Below are 17,041 nucleotides of genomic sequence, written 5' to 3'. Positions count from 1 at the left end.
TCTAATGATCAATTAGCCTTTTAAAACGCTAAACTTGGATTAGCTAACACAACGTGCCATTGGAACACAGGAGTGATGGTTGCTGATAATGGGCCTCTGTACGCCTATGTAGATATTCCATACAAAATCTGCTGTTTCCATCTACAATAGTCATTTACAACATTAACAATGTCTACACTGTATTTATGATCAATTTGATGTTATTTTATTGGACTATTTTGTTTGCTTTTCTTTCAAAAACAAGGACATGTCTAAGTGACCCCAAACTTTTGAACGGTAGTGTATATGTAACTCTCACGTCTAGTGATTGATCACCTCCCCACAGCGTGCTCCCTCTTGCTCTCTCACTCCCTCTTCCTTGTTCTCTCTTTTGACTTACTATTTCTTGAAGTCATGCATCTGCTGTGAAGATCGGTGTAATTAACACTGGGCTGAAGTCATCAGTTAACTGACTGTACTTCAAACAGATCAGACTGGAGTCTCCTGGGGCCACAGGTGGTCAGGGCCTGGGGAGAGAGCTGGTGGACAAAGATTGGGAGGAGAGAGAAGTAGCGAGGAAGCAGAATGAGAAAGGGTAGAGGGATGGAAAGAGAGATTGGGGCAAATAAAGGAAGAGGACAGGTGAGAGAGATTGGTGTAGAAAAGAGGAGAGAGCTGGGGACAAAGATTTGGGTAAAGAGGGCTGAGGGAGAGAGATTGGGGGAGGGAAGCAAAGCGTGCTGGGGAGAGTGATTGGGGTAAAGCGGGCTGGGGACAGAAGGCTGAGGTGAGAGGAAAATAAGGGAGAGGGAGGACTGGGGGACAGTAATGGGATAGAGAGGGACAGGGCTGGGGAGAGCAATTGGGGGAGAGGGCTGGGGAGAGCCATTGGGTAGAAAGGGAGAGTGGGCTGGGGGACAGAAATTGTGGTAAGAGAGAGGGCTGGGGACAGAGATTGGGGTAGAGAGGGCTGGGGGAAATGGGGGAGATGGCTGCTGGAGTAGAGGCTGACTGTGAAATTGAGAATCCCAGACATAATGTAATATAAAAATACAGCTCATGATTTAAATACATATATTGTTTCTAAAGATAAATATATTGATTTAGATCAAAGACAGGCATTTTCAAACTGCGGCCCAAGGTACTGCAGGGGGTCCTCAGATGTTTTGTACCAAATATTTAGACAAATATTTTGGGGGATTTCTTTATGTGAAAAATATGTAAAATTTTATGAATATCGCTAACTGTAACATAATACCATTGTGGATACCATTTGTATGTCTCTGCATCCAGTATGAAGGAAGTTAGAGGTCGTTTCTTCTTCCAATTAACTGTGGAAGGGTCAAAATAATAAAACTGTCTACCAAATCTATTCATTTTTAAATATTTATTACTTGTACATTCCATATACATTCACCTGCTAACGTATGATGGGGGTCCCTTGGTCGCCGGTTTGTCTGGGCAGAAGTTAGCAAGAAACCTTGAACACGCTGTCGTACATGTCGATTCAGAGCATCCCAAACATGCCCAATGGGTGACACGTTTGCAAGTATGCAGGGCATGGACGAACTGGGACATTTTCAGCTTCCAGGAATTGTGTACAGATCCTTGCGACATGGGGCTGTGCATTATCATGCTGAAACAAGAGGAGATGGCAGCGGATGAATGGCACGACAATAGGTCTCAGAAATTTGTCACGGTATCTCTGTGCATTGAAATTGGCAGAGATAAAATGCAATTGTGTTCGTTGTCTGTAGCTTACACCTGCCCATATAATAACCACACCGCCACCATGGGGCACTCTGTTCACAACGTTGACATCAGCAAACCGCTCGCCTATAACACCATACATGTGGTCTGCGGTTGTGAGGCCAGTTGGACATACTACCAAATTCTCTAAAACGATGTTGGAGGCAGCTTATGTTAGACAAATTAACATTAAAGTCTCTGGCAACAGCTCTGGTGGACATTCCTGCAGTCAGCACGCCAATTGCACGCTACCTCAAAACTTGAGACACCTGTGGCATTGTGTTGTGTGACAAAACTACACATTTTAGAATTGGCTTTTATTGTCCCCAGCATAAGGTGCACTTGTGTAATGAACAGGCTGATGATGGTTCAGGCTGTTGAAGAGCTCCAGACTGGTTTTCAGTCACTGCAGGCCTCCCTTTATGGTCTCAAACTGGTCTTGAAATTACAAAAAACTAAATTCAGGACCTTTACCAGAGCTAGAACTCTGCCAGAGAAGGTTAGCATTGTCACATCTGGTGGCTTATCCATTGAAAAAGTGTCATCCTACAAATACCTAGGTATTTGGTTGGATGACAAGCTGTCCTTCAAAGTTCATGTGGATAACTGTGTGACAAAGCTTATATTGAAATTGGGTTTTTATTTTCATATAAGGCTTGCTTCCCGATTATGGCTAGAAAGAAGCTTGTTCAGGTCACTTTATATGCGCAGAAAGATACATTTTTATGTGTTCATCTACAAAGCCCTTTTAGGTAAACTCCCTCTTTACCTCTGTAGTCTGGTTTCCTTCACCACCAGCAGTTACCATACCCAGTCTGCTAGGTGGTTGCTACTTAAAGTCTCCAGGACATTCAAGGTATTAGGCAAGACTGCCTTCTCTTCTTGAGAATGCTGTTTAATCAATTTCTTGATATGCCAGACCTGACAGGTGTGTGGATTATCTTGGCAAAGGATACATGCTCACTAATAGGATTGTAAACAAATTTGTGCACAGACTTTGAGAGAAATAAGCTTTTGTGCGTATGGAACATTTCTGGGATCTTTTATTTCAGTGTATGAAATATGGGACCAACACTTTATATGTTGAGTTTATATTTTTGTTCAGTGTATATAGATCCTGATCGAAGACAAATATATTGATCCTTATTAGCCTTTTGTGATTCTCAGATATCAGGAGACATTCCAGACTCTTTCCCCTTTCAAAAAGACACATTGACAATGTAACTCTCCGCTCCCCTCCCTTTTATCTCCCTCCCTCTCTTTCTCTCCCTTCCTCAGTCTCTCTCCTTCTCTCTTTATCCCAACCTCTCTCCCCCTCTCTCTGCACCCTAAATCACTCCCTCCCCCCTCTCTCCCTTTCTCTCGTAGGCCATGTGTGTTCTCAGACGACCTCTAGCTCACTAATGGGGGTTCTCCTGTTCTAACTACCATCTGGTATTAGTTTCTGTTTCACTGTAAGGTCTGATCTAATTAACCATCCCAAGGAAAATGATTTGAGATTCAGAACAAGTTGTACAAATTAATGTATTGAATTAAGTTTACAGTAATGTCTTGTTAAACTAAAGTTTCTTTGGAATTTGTGGATATCACACTGTAACATTTTTTACAGTAAAAACAGGATTGTTTTTAGACTGAACTGTTGGAAATTTACTGCGAGTCTACGAGCCTCACAAAGACACAACTAATGACCAGTACTGGAAGATGAAAAGCAGAGAAAGGGTTTCATTTCTCTAACTTTACTGCCGTCTCTCTCCATCTCTCTCTCTCTCTCTCTCTCTCTCTCTCTCTCTCTCTCTCTGTCTCTCTCATATTTACGACCATCCTGTGTGGTTATGTGTGACATAGAGTCAGAGTCAAGCTACAGACTGACCCAGACTCCATAGGTGTCCGCAGCCACAGCCATTAATAAGAGCTGTGTTCACAACCGTTAATAACTGATAAGAGTTGCATTCACCATCAGAGCGGATATGCAACATTAAACAAAGTTGACCACATGCAGGACTTACTCCATAGCATTCCAAATATCTCTATTGTCCTCACATGTACCTCTCTGTACTCCAGTGCACCTCAAGGTTCTTCTGTTTAGTCAGACAGTTCATGGTTTGCATGCAAATACTTTAGCTCTATGGTATAGTATTGCTAGCTGCAATCTCCAATTAATTAAAATGTTAGCTACCCATCCAGGTCACTCAGGATCCATTGCGAAATTCAACGTCCATCCAGGTAAGGAGGACGTGGGCAGATGACTTACAAAACCGTCCACTGCAGGAAATTACCATCAAGTAAGCTTGGGTTTTTCTAGGGCGTTGTGCATAGGGATGGGGGTTTGAAATAATTTTACTATTCGAATAGTATCATGAATGTTTGTCGGATATCCGGATATTATAATACATATGTTTTATTAAATGTACGTTTTTAACCTGAGCACTGCTGTGCGAGGGAGAGAAGCTGGCACTCTATTGCTGCAGCTGCAGATGGACCAGTAAGTGTGAGATAGGAGTGAGCAGATGGAGGGAGACAGAGAGAGAGAGACGGTGTAGCCACTAGCCAAGGCAACTCGGCTACAGCCAAGACTAGCTAACTTTTAGCAGCCACAATGTTATTTATCATCCCATAAAATAGTGTCTGTCTTGACTGGAATAGCCTAGAGAAGCTACACTAGCTGGCTAAGCTAGCTAGCTAAGTGAATTAAGTCTCCATGCTGCACCTCCTCCCCAACCCCATTCAGATAAAACAACAGCCTACCTGGTTGCTCGTTGTAGCCTACTCCTTCTCATTTCGCTAACTTTTAATTCCGTAATTTATTCCATCTCACATTGCGTTAGTGAACTCTCACTCCAGTTGCTACACATTGAACATTGAATGTGGTGCACGTCATAAAAACTACACAAAAATGCTGTTTTATTAAATTAATAATTGTAAATGTTATGGTATATCCTTGTATGTATCAATGTCAATGGATATTTGAATTTAATTTAGAAAAATCATTTTCAAAATAGGTCTATATATTATAATTTTTCACACATAAGTATTTGAATACTAACGTCCGTTCGCATATTAAAATATCCAAATAACCATGCACATCCCTAGTTGTGGATGGGAGATGGGCATAAGCCTTAAGCTCCGGCTGCGAGGGTTGCGTGTTCAATTGCAGTATTAGGCACACAGTTTTTAAAATATTCGTTACCCCATCCCAAACCTTAACCCTTACCTTAACCATTCAGAATGAGTGTCTAAATGTAACCCTTACCTTAACAATTCCGAATGAATGCCTAAACTTAACTGTGGATAGTTGTTTTTGTTTTAATCCTATCCCAAACTTGAATCCTTAGTCATTTGCAATTAATGCCTAAACTTAACCTTTGAAATGTGATGTTTATGTGGGAGGGAGGGAGAGGTGAAGGTTTCTACACCAGTTTCAACCCCTCACCCATACACATTCTTACAACAAACACTATCATAGTGATGCTAAATAACTTGATCACTTTTGTAAATGGCCACCAATGACACCATTACAAATATCAACCGACCTAGAGCTCAGCCATATGCCGTCTCTTCCAGCCCTGCCCAGCCCCAGCCCAGGACTGGCGCCACTAACCCCCTTCAAGCCCACTACCCTCTTACAGAGAGAACCATTGTGGCGATCACTTGTTATTTTATTATTTCCTTTATACTGAGGCTCATAATGGTGCATATAGCAGCCTTACACAGAGTTGGCATTATGCACTAATTGAGGGAAAGGTGTTTTTACAACTCAGTCTGCTCCTGTCGCAGTCAGGTAAAACACAACACACATACTGTACACTCACTCACGCACGCATGCACGCACGCACGCACACACACACACACACACACACACACACACACACACACACACACACACACACACACACACACATACACACACACACACACAATTACGCAGATTTCCCACCTCACTGACCCTCGGCAGCTTTTAAAAAACTTCCACCTACCCAACCATACAATCAATCTGCTACACAGTTTATGTGCTGTTACATCATTCTATATGGGTGAGTTGGTTTTAATTAAACACTTAACTGCCTTAAATTGTTCCCCATTATTCCTAATAGTTGGGTAAAAGGAGTTATATGGTGGTGTAGGAGTTGTGGTAATGATAGCGTCGGTGTAAAAGTTGAGGTTTCTGGTTTTGCAGTAATCTGTCAATGTGTGGTTAATTGGATCTCTAAATGCTCCTAATTAGGTTTCAGTGTAAAATACAGTAAAATAATAATTTATAGCTTCCAATGAACACCTTAGAGGCCTGTCAGGAAACAGCCACTTCAGAGCTGGGCTGGACCAATAGGAAGCTGTCTATAAAAGCAGTCGCTGGCAGATGTTGGTTGAATAGTACCAGTTATCAGTTAGATCTACACAAATTGATACTGCATGTCAAAGTACGATCCGCAGCATAAACCAACCTTGAATGAGTGTTGGTATCTGTCTTTAGTAAGAGAGAGGGGGAGGGAGAATAAGGCAGCGTGAGAGAATTGATCAAGTAAGTGTCAGGGAGAATCAAATTCCAGCAGGACTGTTGAACTTTTCACAACTTAGAGTTCTGCAAGAGGACATCTATGCTGCTATACCAACATCAGATACAAACTGCTGGTTTCCCGCTTGAAAAAATACTACAGTTTACTGTAGAATACTACAGTACTAACTATAGAATTATATAATAAACTGTAGTGATATATTTGATACCATAGCTCCGAAGCATGGGTCGAAATCACTAAGCAGCTAATTTTGAAGCAGTGTGCCAATGCGTGTATTACTTTATCAGAAGTAGAGTTGAAGTCGGAAGTTTACATACACCTGAGCCATTTACATTTAAACTCAGTTTTTCACAATTCCTGACATTTAATCCGAGTAAAAATTCCCTGTCTTAGGTCAGTTAGGATCACCACTTTATTTTAAGAATGTGAAATGTCAGAATTATAGTACAGAGAATTATTTATTTCAGCTTTTATTTCTTTCATAACATTCTCAGTGGGTCAGAAGTTTACATATATTCAATTCGAATTTGGTAGCATTGCCTTTAAATTGTTTAACTTGGGTCAAACGTTTCGGGTAGCTTTCCACAAGCTTCCCACAATAGGTTGGGTGAATTTTGGCCCTTTCCTTCTGACAAAGCTGGTGTAACTGAGGTTTGTAGGCCTCCTTGCTCCCACATGCTTTTTCAGTTCTGCCCACAAATGTTCTATAGGATTGAGGTCAGGGCTTTGTGATGGCCATTCCAATACCTTGACTTTGTTGTCCTTAAGCCATTTTCCCACAACTTTGGAAGTATACTTGGGGTCATTGTCTATTTGGAAGACCCATTTGCAACCAAACTGTAACTTCCTGACTGATGTCTTGAGATGTTGCTTCAATATACCCATATGATTTTCCTTCCTAATGTTTCCATCTATTTTGTGAAGTGCACCAATCCCTCCTGTAGGAAAGCACCCCCACAATATGATGATGCCACCCCCGTAATTCACAGTTGGGATGGTGTTCTTCGGCTTGCAAGCCTCCCCCTTTTCCTCCAAACATAACGATGGTCATTATGGCCAAACAGTTCTATTTTTGTTTCATTAGACCAGAGGTCATTTCTCCAAAAAGTACAATTTTTGTCCCCATGTGCAGTTGCAAACCGTAGTCTGGCTTTTTTATGGCCGTTTTGGAGCAGTGGCTTCTTCCTTGCTGAGCGGCCTTTCAGGTTATGTTGATATAGGACTTGTTTTACTGTGGATATAGAGACTTTTGTACCGGTTTCCTCCAGCATCTTCACAAGGTCCTTTGCTGTTGTTCTGGGATTGATTTTCATCAAAGTACGACAGAACCCATCTCTTTCCTGAGCGGTATGATGGCTGCGTGGTCTCATGGTGTTTATACTTGAGTACTATTGGTTGTACAGATGAACTTGGTACCTTCAGGCGTTTGGAAATTGCTCCCAAGGATGAACCAGACTTGTGGAGGTCTACAATTCTTTTTCTGAGGTCTTGGCTGATTTCTTTAGATCTTCCCATGATGTCAAGCAAATAGGCACTGAGTATGAAGGTAGGCCTTGAATACATCCACAGGTACACCTCCAATTGACTCAAATGATGTCTATTAGCCTATCAGAAGCTTCTGAAGCCATGGCATCATTTTCAGGAATTTTCCAAGCTGTTTAAAGGCACAGTCAACTTAGTGTATGTAAACTTCTGATCCACTGGAATTGTGATACAGTGAATTATAAGTGAAATAATCTGTCTGTAAACAATTGTTGGAAAAATTACTTGCATCATGCACAAACTACATGTCCTAACCGACTTGCCAAAGCTATAATTTGTTAAGGAGAAATTTGTGGAGTGGTTGAAAACTAGTTTTAATGACTCCAACCAAAGTGTATGGTAACTTCTGACTTCAACTGTATGTCATCAATGACGTCCAAAGCTTCATTTGATCATGTGTTTTTTCAAACTGTGTGATACAAAATGCGAGATCCCACTGATTTTGCCATGGCTATGGTGCTTTCTTTGATTCCAAGCTGCTTTCAAACGCCAATCTCTACTGGACACCATGCTCACAAATATAGTTAGGATTTCGTATAAAATAATTCACCTGACTGGTAGCTTTGCAGGTAGAGTACCGGACTATGGAACATTCAGGGTGTGAAGGTATGAGGTCGTATCCCATTGAAGGCACACTATTTTGAAAATAGTTTTATGTGAAGCCACTCTTTCTGCACTGTTGTTCAAAGTATTTCTTTTTTTTAATAGTAAACTTGAAGGCAAAGAATTTCCATATACCCTGCAAATCCCCCTCCCCCATATCACAATTTTTGCCACACATCAGTGACATTCCTTCCCTGTAGCTCAGTTGGTAGAGCATGCTGTTTGCAATGCCAGGGTTGTGGGTTCGATTCCCACGGGGGGCCAGCACAGAAAACAAATGTATGAAATGTATGCATTCACTACTGTAAGTTACTCTGGATAAGAGTGTCTACTAAAATGTAAATGTAAAAAAATAAGTTAGAAACATACATGCCATATATTGTGTTCTGTACAGATAAAAAAAGAGCTATGTTTAGACCCCAGTCCTAGCTACAGGTTATTGAAAATTTGCTCTTTAATATTTCTCCAGGATGTTTCCAGAAGGATAAAGCTTCTACTTCTATGTCAAAGATACTAAAACAAAAACACTATAGTAAACAATATAGTAATATCTGCAAAAGCACTACAGTATGCTACAGTCTGCAGAAACACTACAGTAAATATTACAGTATACTACAATTTGCAAAACCACTACATTAATTACTTCAAAGTTTTTTTTTTGTCCAGCCAAATGAATTGCAGGCAGATCATTGGAGATGTAGTTGTCTGTTGTCGTAGTATGAGGTTATTTTTTATTCCTATTGACCCTGACCTCTGACATGACCTTTGACCCTAGACGGCAGTTACTGCCTTCTTGCTTGGTACACCCACTGGAATACGTTTCCATACCAATTTTTTTTTTTTTTTACTTGTGTTAATATATTTATTTGCATGTGGCCGTCAGTGTCATATAGTTTGATAATTGTATCATCACAATAAATAATACCAAGGTTTACCGTAGACACTGCAGCCCAAAGTTCAGTGAAACCAAGGTAAAAGGCAGTAACTGACATGAGTAACTTTTTACAGTTACTGCAAACGTGACCGCCCATTTTCTCCATAACACAACACAATGGAGGCAGGATATTTGTCCACATGATAAAGCTTGTATTTAATGTATAAAAAATTAAATAACACATTTTTGACCAAATGCACAGCTACTACTCTTTTGCTTGGTAGGGCAGTACAGTATACTACACTAAATACTACAGTAAATACTATATTATTGACTTTAGTAAAGTCTGCAAAAACACTACAGTGAATACTATATTATTTATACTGTAGTATATTATGTATTTTTTGGGTCGAGAAATAAGGAAACATTTAATCTTTGACAAATGTTTCACCCGACAGGTAGCCCTATCTTTCGGGTGTACTTTTGAGGTCACCCTGTTGGGTGAAACATTTGTTAAAGATAGAATACATTTTCCTTTATTTCACTGCAAAGTGTGGACCTTCCTCTTTTTTATATTTATTGTAGATATGGAGTACAACATCTCAAGGTCACCAGAATTGTAGCACCAGGGTGGCTTGAGCATTTTATTTAACAAGAAAGAAGTGCAAAATTATATATTAAAAAGTGTACTCATTCTCAGAAGGATACCTACAGTATGCAAGTTTAGGGCACTAAAAAGGCCAGTGGATTATGGTCTGTTTCTGTCATAATCAGTATTTTGACCCATCAGTGACCTTTACCACTGCACTCTACTCTCTCTGCTCTGACACTTCAGCCTCTCAGAGATTCAGAGAAAAAAGAGAGGAGCAGATGGAGCAGAACATCACGAGGTCACCTGAGTTGTAATCTCTCATGGACAGATCTATGTAAATATATCTGGTACCGTAGAATCTGTTGGGAAGGAACGGGATGTGTGGGATAACGAGCAGCAGTAGTTTCGTTGTTTGGGTTTTTAGTCAATGGTTATTTGGACAAATACCAATTTCATCAAATATTTGTGACCCGTTTCAGGAAACTAGGTGTACATTGTGGGTCACTACTTCACAGGAGAGCTGTTTGAACGCAAGATTTTTTTAATCAAAATGCGTTTTTTAGCAGAAATGCCTCCTAGAACATTTGAACTTTCATGTGCCTTAAGGTTAAGTTTAGGCATTAACTCTGAAATCTTAAGGTTAGGGAATAACTCTGAATGGTTAAGGTAAGGATTAAGGTTTGGGATAGGCTTAAAACAAAAGCAACTTTCTATCACTAGACTGAATTTGCAGCCTTTGGAATCATAGCCAGATGCTTATGCCCAGCCATCATCCCCTTCCGCAAGACCCTAGCAAAACCGAAATCTACTTGAAGGTAACAGCGCTCACTGTTGCCCTAGTGGCCGGTTTCCAAGTCATCTCCTGACGTCCTCAGACATGGCTGACCGTCAAAAACTTACCAAGCTGGATGTAAATCTGGTAGTTAGTGAGCTCAATAAAAACAAATGTGATTTATCTTCAATGTTCTTAAATAAGAACTTTATAATATAATATTCATAATCGTCTAACTCAAGATATATGGCTGGCAGGCCAGAGGTTTGTGTGGATGTTTTAGTATACTTAAAAATATATAAAAACTCAACATGCAACAATTTCAAAGATTTTACTGAGTTACAGTTCATATAAGGAAATCAGACCTAATCTATGGATTTCACATGACTGGGAATACAGATATGCATCTGTTGGTCACAGATACCTTGTGTTGTCCCATTCCTTGTCCCACTCCTTGACCTTGAACACGCTGTCGTACATGTCGATTCAGAGCATCCCAACATGCTCAATGGGTGACACGTCTGCGAGTATGCAGGGCATGGACAAACTGGGACATTTTCAGCTTCCAGGAATTGTGTACAGACTTGGGGCTGTGCATTATCATGCTGAAACATGAGGTAATGGCAGCGGATGAATGGCATGACAATAGGACTCAGAATCTCCTCACAGTATCTTTGTGCATTGAAATTGGCATAGATCAAATGCAATTGTGTTCGATGTCCGTAGCTTATACCTGCCCATACCATAACCCCACCGCCACTATGGGGCACTCTGTTCACAACCTTGACATCTGCAAACCGCTTGTCCACACAACGCCAAACACGTGGTCTGTGGTTGGGAGGCTACTTGGACGTACTGCCAAATCTCTAAAATGACGTTGGAGGCTGGCTTATGGTAGAGAAAATTAACATTAAATTCTCTGGCAATAGCTCTGGTGGACATTTCTGCAGTCAGCATGCCTATTGCACACTCCCTCAAAACTTGAGACATCTGTGGCATTGTGTTGTGTGACAAAACTGCACATTTTAGAGTGCCTTTTTATTGTCTCCAGCGCATGGTGCACCTGTGTAATGATCACGCTGTTTAATCAGATTTTTTATATGCCACAACTGTCATCTGGATGGATTATCTTGGCAAGGAAAAATGCTCACTAACGTGGATGTACACAATTTGTGCACACATTTTTTGAGAAATAAGATTTTTGTGAGTATTGAAAATGTCTGGGATCTTTTATTTCAGCTCATGAAACATGGGCCAACACTTTACACGTTGTGTTTATATTTTTGATCAGTGTATATGGTGGTTAGCTAGAGTCTAGACTACCTGTGTTGCTGCTTCTGACTGAGGAAGGGATGGAGTTGGTTCGGAGCGAGGGTTGTTGATGCAGTTGCTCGTCTCTGTCTTTCTGCCTCTCTCTGCTGTGCATATCAGCCAACCAGACCGAATATTGATTATGATGTAAAGTGTTATCAAGCATTAATCAAATGTTATGCTGCTGTGGCAGAACTGTTGATATTTAAACTAGGTAGCTAGCAGGGTTGGGTCCTTTAGGTTCATTGTTTATCAGTAATGTAACTTTTGTATTACCCATACTCAGTAACATAATCTGATTACTTTCAGTTACTTTTAGACTACTTTCCCCTTAAGATGAACATGAAGAAAACTTAAATGAATATTACCAATTTAATGACATCTATTGGAGGATAAATCAATGTTATAGTTTACAGTACATAGCTGGTCATAAATGGATGTTGCATTTTACTTTATTGGTTATGTAGGCTTCTTCTAACCCATTGCATTCTACTTCAATACAGATAATAATATGATTAGGCTATATCTTTACATTAAAAACCAAAGTCTTCAAGAATAGGACTTGGAAATATAGATTTTCCAAATTGTTTTACCTGAGAATAACCCAAAAACGAATGCTCATGTAATGGCATTCTTTGAGCACTACCGAAAAGTGCTATTTGCATGTGAAAAATTAATGTTATATGCTGGCTGCATTTGCTATAGTGTTTACGTTTTTGTTGGTGACATATTGATATCGTGATTGTTTGCAGCTGTTTTAGTCAAAAAGTGCACAAGTTTGAGCATGTGTCCTTTAGGCCTATGGTAAAAAAAAATGTATCAGCATGAATTAGATTGAGCAATCAAAACCCCACTCGAAGTAATCTTAAATTAAACTGTTTTTGTCAGTATGTGGAGCACAATACCACGGAGGAGTTTAGAAGAGAGGAATTCCCCAAAACATTTAATACACAGGCTGGGATCTGGGTGAGCGGCCCGCACGACTATGAGCTATTGCAAGAGTGCATTTTTTACTGGCTGACCACTGGTCGCAAAAACAGTGATTGATAGCCACCTTAAACTTCCTCAAGTCAACCATTATTGGGTTAAAATACACATATACATTTGTGAACAACAACAACCACAATCCATAATGTGCATATAGCTAAATGAGAGAGCAGCAGTGTGATTCACATAATTGTACTATGTAGATTTCAGTAATAAGTGATATCTGTATCGCCAGTAGGCTGTTTATTCAAATTGGATGTATAATCTTTGGATGCCGACAGCAGTCGCACCATTGGAAGACATGGCTTAGACTGTAGTTTACAAAAGCCTATTCCTGCTCTTTTCTCGCAATCCATCAAACACATTTGATGTGTCATCATATAGGTCTCTGACTTGAGCTCAGGCGGAACAAACTTAAACCTGCGCCATTTTTCAATATTGATTTGAATGCCATTGAGAAAATATATGTTTTTTTTATCATCTAGTTTTTCAAAAGTATCTGTAATCTGACAACAATATTTTTATTGGTAAGGTAATGGATTACAGTTACAGTTTTTTGGGTAATCAGTTACAACCCTGGTAGCTTGCTAGCTACACACACTCGACCGGTGACCACGTCTCAAGCCATGCATGTTTGGATACCAGGGTACACAATCTCAGTACAGGGCAAACTTGGAAAAAAGACGCAACCTGGCATGCGCAAGCTCTGTACAGGGCAGACCAACAAGACAAAACTTTATACAAAATGTTTTAAATTATACCACCACCAAAAAGGGCACTTGGTTAGTGGGAGGACAAAGGGGCATGCGCTGGGCACAAATGTATTCCTATCTGTACACATGCCTGAGTGGTGCTTTTCTGAAGTTAGCTAGCTTCAGTTAGTTTCACATTCCAGCTCAGGCTTCATCCATTTTACGAAGGTGTATATTGATAATGTGTACGCCGTTACCTCAAGCCAGATTGTAATTGCGAGTTTGTGTCGAACATGGGTAGTTGAACGCCAAACTCTTCATTGAGACAATGTTGAAACAGCAATCCATGGGCGAGTCAGTGCCACATTTTCCTTTTTGACGATTTATATAAAATTGAAAGGTTATCATGCACATTCAGTGGGCTATGGCGGGAAATAGGCTGTTAGAAGTACCGTCTTTCCTTTGGTAACCCTTGTGTGGTGTTGATGTTTTTGTTATTCAGCTAATGTACGCGGGTCTGATGGACCCACAACATTATTGGGTACAGTCATAACAATTTACGTAAAAATACTTAGTACTTAGATGTTGACTTATATGACCTAAAAGGTCTGCTAGATCACTTTTATCAATAAAAGTGCTATTTTTTAAAAAAAATTATAAAATATGATTTTTGTAAACAAAAATCTATTATAATCAAGACATGGGTGGAATAAATCATGTTTATCTTGAACAAATATAAACGAAGAAGGTTTTCATCACTATTGATGTTTATTGCTTTGAACTGAACAAATTGGAAGGACAAATTTTACATACAGTATTATATGGAAATGATAAGTTAGCCTCATTGAACACAAATTAAGGCCGGTCTACACACCACAAGGGACAGCGTTTTACTGTGTGTGTGTTGCAAATGTATTTCTTGCACTTGATGCATGTGTACTGTGTCTTCCTATCCTTCTTGGGTCCATATACATCGCAATGCTTATTCTTGTTGCTACTAGCTGCAATCTAGAATGATGAAAAAACTTAGTTCAGAAATGTTACTAACATTTCACTCACTCTCTCACATATATAGTTACAGCAGGCCAAGGTAGGAGAGTCAGACAGATACACATGCAACAACATCACTCACGCTTACTTCCGGTATTGGAGTTGTTAGTTCTGTGGGTCAGGCGAATGGGGCACCAGCATCCTCCTCCTAAATCCTCCTCACGATGGCAGCAGAAACTGGGGTCCTTGGGATATGTTGCCTCCTCTGGATTTGATCTTACCAATGCCTTTCCCAGCTCCTCGAGAAATAGCCGTTTCCTCGGGAGCTTCCCTCTGTTCCAATCTGGGTTTAACGCCATCCAGATGACAAACACGTTGTACGCTGAGATGTCCAAGATGTCCTCCTCTTGGAGGACTTGAGCCCTAGGACCATGCCTCAGGACTTCCTGGCATGATGACTCCTTGTTGTCCCCAGTCCACCTGGCCGTGCTGCTGCTCCAGTTTCAACTGTTCTGCCTGCGGCTATGGAACCCTGACCTGTTCACTGTGATTACTATTATTTGACCATGCTGGTCATTTATGAACATTTGAACATCTTGGCCATGTTCTGTTATAATCTCCACCCAGCACAGCCAGAAGAGGACTAGCCACCCCTCATAGCCTGGTTCCTCTCTAGGTTTCTTCCTAGGTTTTGGCCTTTCTAGGGAGTTTTTCCTAGCCACCATGCTTCTACACCTGCATTGCTTGCTGTTTGGGGTTTTAGGCTGGGTTTCTGCACAGCACTTTGATATATCAGCTGATGTAAGAAGGGCTATATAAATACATTTGATTTGATTACTAAATGTGTAATGTGATAGGTATTTTAATATGACAATTGCTTTACCACAAAACACATTTGATTAATAAAATAATATATCAGTCGTCTTCCTCAATTTAAGGGGATAATGACACAATCTTTGTGAGAGGGAGGAAATCTAATTTCATTCGTCATAAACTCGAGGCACAGACACTTCATTCAGGATAAGTGAACTTAGCATTGAGTTAGCCTGCCCCATAGCAGGTTGGTTCTGAAGGATTTGTTGCCTTAGAAATTGACCTAGCTAAACGGTGAGACACTTTCGTGTCACTGGTTATCCCGAGTTGAAATCCAACTTGACCAAAGTTAGCTAGCTAACTAACTCCTCTATCTAGATTCGTAGCATAACCCCCTGATGTCTGTGATCTTCATGTTTCTGATATTCAGCTTAGATCTGTTAGTTTTAGGAGACAATAAAAAGCTGTGTGGGTGAAGTGTGTGTTGTAAAGATTGAAATAAGCGTGCTGTTCTTAACAAACTGTCGCTGAAGGCATTATTGTGTTTTATAAAAGCCTCATTGACCGTAAAACAGCAGGATCACACATGCTCACACACAACACTCATTTGTATAGGCACACACACATTCCCCCTCATGCCGTGGTCCAATTATGCTCCAGCACATGGAAGCTATTGAGTGTGAAATTGAAAGAAGGGACTGAGACACTGTTAGAAGTTCAGTGCAGTACGTTTATATTGGCCACTTTAAGGTTCATCCACACAAAGTCAACTAGGCCACATACATACACCGAGTTTACAAGGTCACATAGAGGCAGACACGTGTAATGGGGAACTCAGGAACCACACAGCACTATTAATACCATTGATCCACCAAGGCATTGGTCTCAGTAAGGAGATTTCACTGTATGATGCTAACTTAGCCATCTCACTATATACTGTATGCATTGACAATATTTGAACATGATAAGGTTGTTTTTCTTTCTATTCTGGAAACTCTAGAATAGAAACCCTGTCATCCAACATACTATGGTAAAGTTCAAATAAGTGCAGAATAGTTTGCTCTACATTTCTCTAATATAATTACTGATTACATTTTTGGAACTTATGCAAAACAAAATGTAATGCTTGAGGGAAGAGCTAATTACTGTAACGATGTTGGAGACGTAGAGCTGGAGAGTGCAATGTATAACTAATCAGAAACACGTGTAGCTTGGCCCGGGCCGGGCTAGTAATTAACATAAATGTTACAACTCTGATACACGCACAGCCTGAAATTAATTTGGCAAATAATTAAAGTGGAGAGGAAAGTCAGAGTGAGAATGAAAGGAAAGAAAGTTGCATAATTAATGAAGCTGGGGATAGAATGAGGGAGCTGGGGTTCAGAGTGCTGTAAGGAGCGAGAGAGAGAGGGGTTTCAATAGGGTTTTGTACTGTAAATACATTACAGATGTACAGTCAAATCTGTTGAGAAGTGAAACAAAATATCCCTTTGAACTTGTAGAGGAAAGAGAAAGAAATACAGAGAGAGGACAAGAGGTGCATGTCATCAGTTCCTGTGTATATTTACAGTCCAGGGTAGGGACAGGGTCATGGTACCGGGTACCCAGGAGTGTATGATCCAGAGG

Source organism: Salmo trutta, chromosome 17 (assembly GCF_901001165.1).
Source record: "Salmo trutta chromosome 17, fSalTru1.1, whole genome shotgun sequence".
Taxonomy (NCBI): Eukaryota; Metazoa; Chordata; class Actinopteri; order Salmoniformes; family Salmonidae; genus Salmo; species Salmo trutta.
Note: the sequence above shows the minus strand (reverse complement) of the source record.